General features: G+C 43.1%; 1 long non-coding RNA gene across 1 annotated transcript; it reads left to right on the forward strand.

The window, feature by feature from the left end:
• The first annotated feature begins 4,264 nt into the window (after window positions 1–4,264).
• Window positions 4,265–11,078, forward strand: LOC128113685 (uncharacterized). Its single transcript, XR_008219591.1, has 3 exons — window positions 4,265–4,368; window positions 6,767–6,888; window positions 8,576–11,078. It is a non-coding gene; the product is annotated as an uncharacterized LOC128113685 (long non-coding RNA).

An 11,078-nucleotide genomic window follows, 5' to 3' on the forward strand; every position in this document is an offset into this window, starting at 1 on the left:
GAGACCTTTTGACTGAGGACTTTCAGTCAGAGGATTAGTGGAGATAGTATCTCACCTTCCATTCGGCCTGAGGATTTGGGAGTGGTGAGAAGTTTCTCTAGTGGCTTACTCCTTTGTCTCTCTGATCTTTCAGCATTTACTTCAATATCTGTCTCTGGGTTTTTTATTAAAAGACCATTTAGGATTCGTGCTACAGATAACAGGTAAACAAGTGAGGGTAGCCATGTTCCAGTAAACTGTTACTTAGAAATAAATAAAGACCAGGAGGTTGAGGGTAGCAGGTTGCTTTCCTTTCTGTTGGCCTTAACTCTTAATAGACTTATGAAGCCACAGAGATCATTGCTGTGACCTAGAAAGCAACCATTAATCCTTGACAGGGTGTAAACTGGTTGTCATATTTAATACTGTGTTGTCCTGGAAATGAATATGTAAATTGGCATTCTCGTTTTTCTAGAAAATATAAGTATTTGTGAATTTTCTTTGTGGACAGAGGAGGCTTGGCCTCAGTGTTAACTCTCATGTATGAAGGCAAAAGAAAATGTCGGTATGACAGGTCACATTCTCTGGAAGCTAAAGTAGAGGCAGAGCTCTGGGGCAAGATGGTTTACTAGGGATGAATGCTTGTGAAAGGTAAGAGAAGGGAGCTGGCTGGGCAGAGGAAGGTCCAAGAGGCTTTATCTGATCTGGCACAGAATTCTGGGAGAATAATATCCAAAATGGATCAAATTCACACCTCTGTTAAATACTGCCACCAAATGTCCAGAACCCTAGGGGAGAGGGAGCCTTTGGGTAAAACTACCTCAGGAAATAAACAAGCAAACAAAACAACAAAAAAAGACTCAAGATTGATTACCCAGTGCCAAGCACTAAGTCTTTTCCGGGTGGAGGTTTGGACAGTAGATCTTCACAACTCCTTAAGAAAACAAAAATTCTGGGTTGGAAAGTTGGCTCAGTGGTTAAGAGCTCATGTTCTTGCAAAGGGCCAAAGTTCAGTTTCCAGCACCCACATGGAGACTCTCTGCCTCCTCATACACCAGGCACACATTTGATGCACAGATGTACATGCACGTAAAACACTCATACACAATAATCAAAATAAATCTAAAAAAATTTTTAAAAAAAGAAAGAAAATAAAAAGTCTGAATGTGTGTCTCCTATAAGTTAACATCATTGATGGAGCCACCTGATAAGGAGCTATAGAGGGTTTAATGATTTGCTTTTGTAGTTTTTTTAATTCTGATTGCATTTTTATATATAGAAATACATCTTTTACGAAAGAGAAACTACAGTGAGATACAGGCAGAATCAATGAGAAATCAAAGGCTTTTCTTTTTTCCCTCCCTCTAATTTCTCCACCTTTCTCTATGCTCCAGTTCAGAGGCTGCAGGCACATGTGGCCATACTTGGTTTTTACGTAGTTGTTAGTGATTCAAACTCAGATCCTCTTGCTTTCACAGCAAGAACTCTCCCTCACTGAGATGTCTTCCCAATCCCTCATCAAAACAAAATTTGAAAGTAGCATCCATCTTAAGAATCTCTGAATCAGAGACTGTGGGGTGCTCAACCCTGAATGGACATACACATCATCCTTCTCCCCAAAGGTTCAGGGTGCTTCAAAGAAGAGGGAGTAGAAAGATTGTAAGAGCCCCAGAGTGGATAACATCAAGGAAACAATGTTTCCCAGCACAACAGGGCAGTTGCACGTATGTGCTCCCAGTGACTGACAGCACACCCAGGACCTGGACAAGCTCAAGCCAGATGACATTCCAGTATGAGAGATATATTAGTTATTTTCTATTGCTGTGATAAGACATTATGGCCAAGGCAACTTATAGAAGGAAGAGTTTATTTGCAGCCTACAGTTTCGGAGGGTTAGAGTCTGTGACCTTTGTGGTGGGGAGCATGGCGGCAGGCAGGCAGGCATGGTGCTAGAGCAGTAGCTGAGAGCTCACATCTTGATCTATAAGCACAAGGAGTAGTGTGGGCTTTTGAAGCCTCAAAGCCTGCCCCCAGGGACACATCTCTGTTGTGGAATAGTAGTTGAAGATGTGTTACATTCTTTCATGCTGTGGAACACTTGTTTAATGATGCAAAGATGTGTTGCATTTGTTTATATTGCATTTGTTTATCTCTGTGGAGATGTGTTGCTTTGCCTGCCTAAAACACCTGATTGGTATATTAAAGAGCTGAATGGTCAATAGCAAGGGAGAAGAGGGACAGGCTAGGCTGCCAGGCAGAGAGAATAAATAGAAGGAGGAAAAGAGGAGGAGGAAGGAGAAGAGGAGGAGAGGAGGATGCCAGGGGCCAGCCACCCAGCCACATAGCCAGACACAGAGTAAGAAGGAAAGAAATACAGAAATAGAGAAAGATAAAAGCCGAGAAGCAAAAGGTAGATGGGATGATTTAAGAAAAGCTGGCTAGAAACAAGCCAAGCTAAGGCCAGATATTCATAAGTAAGAACAAGTCTCCATGTATTTATTTGGGGGCTGGGTGGCAGGCCCCCAAAGAGCAAAGAGTTTAAAAAGAAGACCAACAACACATCTCCTCCAACAAGGCCTTACCTTCAAATCCTTCCCAAATAGTCCCACCAACTGGGACCAAACATTAAATGTTTGAACCTATAGTGGCCATTCACACACAAACCACCACAGGGGGCAGGTGGTTATGAAACCTTACCCTTGCTGAGGATCTGTTGGCATTTGCTAGCTGATGAGAGAGGACAAGTTAATTTTCTTTAATGATATGACCCTGGTAAGTTGACAAGACTAGTTGGACTTGATGGAAGACAAAAAAAAAAAAGAAAGAAAGAAAGAAAGAAAACTCAAAGGTGTGGAAGGATGGAGAGAGTGGTGGTGGGATGGGTTTGGAGAGGGGAGGTGAATATTTTTAAAATACTTTGTATGCAATTCTCAAAGAATTAATAAAATATTTTTAAAAAAAATCTCTGAAAACAATCGTGAAAATAATCTTAAGATTAATAAAAGCTATAGACACTAATGCATTAGAAAAGAGATAATTTATAAACCCTAAAATATGTTTTAAATTTCTGTCTTGTTTTGGTCTTGATCATGGTTTTCCATAAATGTTATTAACTACATATACTGTGGTTAAAGTAACTCTTCCATAGATAAAATAGACCATATCTCAGGCCTCACTCCATGCTGCTGTAATTGTTTTCATAAGATAACAATAATAATAATAATACTCAATAATCTCTACTTTGTGGTATTTTGGCTTCATTCATCTTTTTTTGTTGTTTGCATAACTCCTACAATATTGATGTGTTTGTGTTTTCAGACAACTCGAGGGTGGAAGTATATTTCTACTGTAGAATAAATAAAAATACAATATTGCCCAGGAGAGAGACAGGCATGTGGTATTTGAATAGGAAACAAGACCAGGTTTTCACAGGGTTTCTGGAGTTTGGACCCTGAAGAATTAACTGACTTTCTGGGCATCTAAACCAGCAGAGAATCCTCTCAGCTAAGACTCAACAGCTCTACCACACACCATGTTAATCTGTGCCTTGGGGGCGGGGGGAGGGGTGTCTGGGGGGTGAGGGGGGGAACCGCTGAAGTCTAAAACCACTAGGAATGGCGGTGAGTAGTGTGTACATTTGTGGGACCTGGAATTTGTCCTTCAGCCTAGAGTCATGCAGGTTTGTTCTAGGTTTGGTTTCTTTTGACAACTTTTATTTACTTATTTTTAAGATTTGTTTATTTTTATTTTATGTGTGTGAGTGTTTTGCCTGCATGTAGGTCTGTGTACCATGTAGGTACTTTAGTGCCCATGGAGGCCAGATTCCCTAGAACTAGAGTCCAGGATAGTGGCGAGCTACCATGTGGGTGCTGGGAACAGGTCTCCTCCAAGTGGAGCAAATGCTTTTAACTGCTGGGCCATCTCTTCTGCCCTTTGTAAACTTTGAAAGTCATGTGATTAACAATACTTGGCCATTGCATGAACACGGGGTTTCTGGTTGAGTTATCAGACTTTGTCATGTTATTAACAACACTTGGCCCTTGTACAAACACTGGGTTTCGGTTGAGTTATCAGATTTTGTTTAGCAGTCTACATTGCATTGTCCTTTCTGGAATGAGGTTGCTACAGAGCAAAACGGGGAACCATCCTGCTGACTCAGAAAGAATTGTTTCTGAGAGATGCCTTTTTATTCAGTTATTTCCCCACAGGAAATCACGAGACTGGACCATGCCACAGGAAATACGTAGATCCAATTTCCTCCCGATGCACACTGAAGGAAGAAAGTCTCAAGTCAAAGTGCCCTGGATTGCTGCAGCCTCCTATGAGCTGGGTGGTTAAATCCTGCAGTGGGGTTCCTGGGGACAAAGGTGGAGAAATCTTTTCTGAAAGGTACGGTAGAACTTTTATTAATTCCCAGAGAAAGAAACAGGGAAGGCTTGGGCTGGGGGACAGAGGACTCTATCCTCAGTTTCTCTTCCACTCTGTACAGGGCTGTGGAAGATCAGATGACCTTGGCCATCTGTGGCATCGTAAAGTCTAGAGAGGAGAATGAGTTCTAGGAAATTCTCTGTGCAAGGCAAGAGCTGATTGGCTCCAGAGCAAACGTGTCCATTCCCACTTTATAGTTCTTCTTTTTATATGTTCCAGTGCCCCTTTAATATTTTTCATGCAGGAGACTGAGGCTATGGCTCAATGGTTCAATCACATGCTTTACAAGCGTGAGGACTGGTTATGTTTCCAGCCGCACAAGTCAGGGCAGGGGACCCACAGGACAAGCTGGCTAGTGAGCGTCACTGGAGATGATGACCTTGGAGTTTGATTGAAACTCTGCCATACTGGATAAGTAGAAGAGTGATTGAGGATGATTCCTGCCTGACACAAACCTCAGACCTACACATGCCCCGCCACCTCCAACATGAAAACATGCATACGTTCACATGTGTAACACACACACACACACACACACACACACACACACACACACACACACACCCTTACATATATGAGAATTGAAGAAGAAAAAATATTTTCAAGTACTCAGTGAAGCAAATGTTATCTATGTTGTGGGGAACAAGGGATGGAATGTGCTTGTGCTCACAGCTGGAACAGAGTAGGTGTGGTTTCCTGTCCCACCTCTTCTCCTGGGGTCAGGCTACTGGGAGTTGTCACAAAGGTGAGTGGACACCGTGGCTGCGTGGAGAGCATCTTTCTGTATGCCCGTCAATAGCTGAAATATAGGCATTACTGCTGATGTAAAACAATTACCTCATAATAGTCCAGAAGACAAAACTGGTGAAGGGGTGGGATACATGGGTAGATTTGGGTTATATATATATATATAAATATATATATTGGGATTGACTATTGGCTTAACTACATCCTGAGTGTGTTCCCCAGGGCTAACTATATTGAAATATATGCCCGTGAGGCAGTATGTGGGGAGTGGATGAAGTCCTAAGTAAATGTATTATTGGTCCAAGTACAGAGGTTACGAATGGTTGACCTTTTGCTAAAGCCAGTGTATGCAGAAACTATCAACCACACCTTCCTCCTCCCAAGATGTTGACAGCCTGAGACTTAACTCCTATTGAGATGAGCTGTATCAAGAGGCATCAAATAAATGGAGTGAGATTCTGGACTGTGCTGCTGTGTCTCCATAGAGCAATGCCTCCCCTGATCCCAGCTTTTCTGTCCATGTGTTTGTGTGTCCGTCCGTCCTTCATTCCTTCATCACCCCAGTCAGGTCACGTCTAAACTCAAGCTGTCTCAGAAGAGGGTGGAAATTCAGCGCAGTTTTGGGGCTTAAAGTTGGAGCCTCTGGGGGGTGGTTAGGGTAGCGCTCCTAACAGTTTTCTATTATTCAGGTCTCATTGACAAGATTGGAAGGACATGCTACTCATTAAGACATGTAGCCAAATATTTATACATTAAAACAAATATTTGGAGTTTCTTTGTCTATGGGCCAAAGGTACAGATTCCTTCTGTTTCCTAGGAAAATTCTGCAGTATTTTCTAAGAGCTTTTAAAAAGGTTTTAGTATGCCGGGATTCTTATTATGCTATTGAATAGTCCTAATCATGTGCCGATGGGGCGATTTGCTTTCTACAATAGCACTGTGGGAAACTTGAGTTGATTGGCAGAATGTTAGAGCTCTTCAAAGGCATTAGAAATATAAATGGAAATGGGCAGCCTAGGAGTGTGCACATACTAATTTCCTATGTGTGCATATCTACATATCCACATATCCACACACATGTGTGTGTCTCTAACATCAGCTTTGTCATTGAATGTTCATTTACCCTGTTATACTTACACATCTGTATATGTATAGAGATCCCTTTTGATTCGTGGACTGTGGTGGCTATGAACACAAGCATGATTGTTCCACACACAGATGCTTTAATGAGCAAGTGTAGAGGTTGGCAAACTATGACTGACGGACCAGATTTGGCCACACTGTTTGCTCATGACTGGTCTCACTTCTGACACTACCTGCAAGTTAGGGGTGATTCCCAAGAAATGAGGTTTGATAATTTGCTACATTTATTTATTTATTTATTTATTTATTTATTTATTTATTTATTTATTTATTTATTGAGACAGGGTTTCTCTGTGTAGTTTCAGTGCCTGTTCTGGATCTCGCTCTGTAGACCAGGCTGGCCTCAAACTCACAGAGATCCGCCTGGCTCTGCCTCCCGAGTGCTGGGATTAAAGGCATGTGTCATCGCCGCCCGGCTTGCTACATTTTATTGAATTTCCTGACAGCTAGTATGTTCTATTTATAACAGGGACATGCCATGGGTCTCTCAGGCAAAAGAGAGGACAAACAGGGCGGTCTGGAAGGATTCTAACGATGAAGCCTTCAGGATCTTCTCCCGTGGAAAGACTGACCCACTGACCTGCTGCTCTGGTATGGGACCATACCCTTGGGGTATCACTACCCAGGGATATCACTTGAGTTTTACACTGGAGTTTCATTCTGTAGGCCTGATTTAGCAGCTGATTGATTGCCTGACTCGGTCCCTGTGTCATTCGATATCACGTGACACAGTCCTACCAAGCCAGCTAAACTGCATCATGCTTGACCTTTCTGGCTTGGCCAGCTCACACCTCAAGTAAAGACATTCCTGAAAGGTATGACAGGGATTGCCATTCTGAAGTGTTTTGAACCCATTGAATCAAAGAAAGACATAAATTTCAAAGAATAATGCCAGGAAAATAGTAATGTTTATTTCTACACTTATCATCAAGCATGATGTTTTTTGTTAAGTTTTGCTTAGCAAAAAAAAGTAACTGCCAAGCACACCATTCTGTTTGTTTGTTTTTGTTGTTGTTTGTATGTTTCTGTTTCCTTTAAGACAAGCTCTTACTCTGTAGCCCTGGTTGGTCTCGGATAAGTCTAAATAGGGTAAATTTATGTAAGTAAATGGAAATCAAAGAGGGAAAAACAATCCTTTGTCTTACTTGCCTTTTTTTCTAACTTAAAAAATGTGAGTTCAAGCCGGGCGGCGGTGGCGCACGCCTTTAATCCCAGCACTTGGGAGGCAGAGCCAGGCGGATCTCTGTGAGTTCGAGGCCAGCCTGGGCTACCAAGTGAGTTCCAGGAAAGGCGCAAAGCTACACAGAGAAACCCTGTCTCGAAAAAACCAAAAAAAAAAAAAAAAAAAATGTGAGTTCAAGGCCAGCCTGGACTACAGAGTGAGTTCCAGGAAAGGCGCAAAGCTACACAGAGAAACCCTGTCTCGAAAAAGAAAAAAGTAAAAAAAAATTATTACTTTGGTGTGTGTGTGTGTGTGTGTGTGTGTGTGTATGTGTGTATGTGTGTGTGTGTGTGTGTGTGTGTGTGTGTGTTTTCTTGGGGGCCAGAGGCATCAGATCTGGAGCTGGAGTTATAGGTGTTTGTGAACTGCCCAATGTGGGTATTGGTAACTGAACTTGGATCCTCTGGAAGAGCAACAAGTGTATGTAACTGCTAAACCATCTCTCCAATCCCTAATTTAGGTTTTTTTTAATCAACCTTTATTTCTGCTCTTTATGCTATATAGATCACCTGTAAAGAAAACTCATGTGCTCGATTGTGCTTGAGCATACACACACACACACACACACACACACACACACACACACACACACACCCCACCTCTGCGTGAGAATGTCTTTCAGCAGTGACTGTCACTCCTCTTGTCCCGATCTTTCCCCCTTCAGTATTACAGTTTTCCATATTACTGCAAGTCCTAAAATGTCGTTGAAATTATTATTGGTTTAATCACTTGGCTGTATGTAGGTTTTGTATTGTTCCTCAAAAAACATCCTGGCTTGTTGGAGTAGTACTCCAGCCTGTCAGTCTGATAGTTCTCAATTAATGAAACTGATAGCATGCTGCGGAGCCATGGATCTAATTGCTGCCTGTCGATTTTGTTGTAAAACATCTGCAATTCATTAGATAGGAATGAGATTTAATATTCAAGTCAAATAACTTTATAATTGCCTCTACCTTGACAAACACCAAGAAATATTCAATACTGTCTCGTGTGTGGTGTGTGTGTGTGTGTGTGTGTGTTTCAAAAAACTAAACTATTGTCTCTCTATTTATCTAGACAGGGTCTCTGTATGTTGCCCAGGCTGACTTTGGAGTGCCAGGCTCCAGGGAAGCTCTCGCTGATGCCTCTTCCAGGAGCACCACCACACCAGGCTTCATTTGCATGTTCAGTGAAATGAAGTTTCCAGAAAGCAACTGCAAGTGTTGTTCCCTAGAGCGGGTGAGAGCAGCAGCTTTGGCGAGGGATGGGTAGTCACGTGGCAGAGAAGGACAGAGTGCCTCTGGATGCTGATGACCACAGACTGCAAAGTTTGTGGTTTTCTTCTCAGCGCTGCCTCTTGGCTGATAGTCTGGATGCCCGTCTTCTCAGGCGTTAAGGCTCATCTTTGGTGGTTGTCGGAATCCCACTCTCTTCTCTTACCTACCGTGGTCCCCACAGGAGCAGCTGTACCCCTTCCACTCTCCGGAGAGAGTTGGCGGAGTTATCTGCTCGAAAGTGAAGGCTCTCTCCACCCCAGGCGCACCTCTCCATCCTCAGTTCCTCCCAGGGCTCCCGTGACCACAGCTCTTTCTTTAGCTAACTTCCTCTCCGCGGCAGCTTTTCTCTCCCTAGGAATTTGGCTTGCGGTTTTGAGCGCCTGACAGGAAGCCATCCGGATGCGATCACAAGGCACGAAGAGCTGCCCTCCCTCTTGGACCCCGGTGTGGCACACAAGAGCAAGCCTGAGCTTTCGGTCCCCCACTTTGACTGAACTCTTTCTATCAGTCACGTTGCCTGTGAGAGAAGCCAAGAGTTTCTTGTTTCTTGGTGGCTTCAAGTCTAGAACTCCCTTCGAGGCTGTCTGCATCTCCCGCGGTCCCTCCCATGATGCTGTTCCGCTCTCCTAAAGGGATGTTCCGGCTCTGACATATTGAAAGCTGTCCCAGCTCTCAACTCCAGCTAATGTTCTGAGACTAGCTAGTTAGAAATTATTGAACTAAATTATTTTGTGTGTGTGTGTTAACATCCATCTTGAAGTCTCACATCACTAAATCTCCACTGAGTTTATCTTTCAAAAACTATTTGTGGAATAGATTACTTTTTAATCAGAAAACCTGTCTAATGCCCGTGTGAAAATGTGGTTAATTTCTCTGGAACCTCTGGATCAAATGTTGCCTCTTAATTTCTAATTGCTGATCTTCTGGGTGTGTTTTCTGGAGCAAGTCAGTAGCAAAGAAAGCAAGGGGAAGAGAAATTATTTCATGGCTTTATTTTCTGTACAGAATTTATAAAAACTTTAAGAAACTTTTACTATAAGTTTTATGTATTCTCTGAAGATATACTACTACGTGACAAAATTCAGAATACATGGTTAAAACTACAATTAGTCAGACAGGTCATAAAAAGAAATCAGAAAACCTGTCGGATGAGTAGTAATCTTATGTGAAAGAAAATTTAATTTTAATACTGGGAAGAGGCCTCGCTGCATGAACATGAAGAGCTGAGGTCAGACTCCCAGTACTTGTAAGAAGCTGGGCATTTGTGCATGCCTTGGGAGCCAAGTCAGACAGATCCCTGGAGTCTAACAGGCGGACAGTTTAGCCAAACAGTGAGCTCCAGGCTCACTGAGAGACCCTATTTCAAAAAATAAAATAAATAAGATGGGGAGTGTGGGGGGCCAGCCCCCACATTTATTTACCCCAGGGACTCTTGAGGAATGAGGGATAAGAGACTTAGGCAGAAATAAAGAGGGGAGAGAACCAGGTAGAAACACAGGATACCCTCGGGTGAGTCTGGGTCCTTACCCACCAGCCCAGAACTTTAGTCCAAAGGGCTATTTATAACAATGCCAAGGGGTGGAGCAAAAGATCTCCCCCTTGCTACTTACAGTCAAGTGTAGACCATCTCAGACACCTGGTACCCAGGCCCGAGGTCCAATCAACCTCTTATGCAGTCCTGCTGGGTACAGCCACTAGGAAACCCAGTGGGCTCCAACAGGGGAGTGGTTGGTTTTTGTTTTTGTTGTTTTGTTTTAATGTGGCACAAACCTAGACATATCTGGAAAGAGGGAATCTTAACTGAGAAAATGCCTCCATATGACTGCCCTGTAGGAAAGTCTGTGGGGTATTTCCTTAGTCAGTGGTTGGTGTGTGAGGGCCCAGCCCATTCTGGATGGTGCCACTCCTGGGCAGGTAGTTGTGGGCTGTATAAGAAAGCAAATGGAGCAAAACATGAGGTGTGAGCCAGTAAACTTCCTGCTTCTGGGCTCCCAACTTGAGTTCCTGCCCTGACTTTGCTATATGATGTGTAAGCTGTAAGATGATAAACTCTTCACAAAGTTGCCTTTGGTCATCCTGTTTATCACAGTAGACACCCTAAGAAAGACCAGAGGCAATAGAGGAACATACCCAAAGTAGATCCCTGGACAGGCAAACAGACAGATAGACACACATCCACATGCACATACACGCGCACACACACACACACTCAGAAACATATCCAAAGTCGATCCCTGGACAGACAGACAGACAGATACACACACACACACACACACACACACACACACACACACACACACACA

This window comes from Peromyscus californicus, unplaced genomic scaffold (assembly GCF_007827085.1).
Source record: "Peromyscus californicus insignis strain IS unplaced genomic scaffold, ASM782708v3 Scaffold_18__1_contigs__length_77618521, whole genome shotgun sequence".
NCBI lineage: Eukaryota > Metazoa > Chordata > Mammalia > Rodentia > Cricetidae > Peromyscus > Peromyscus californicus.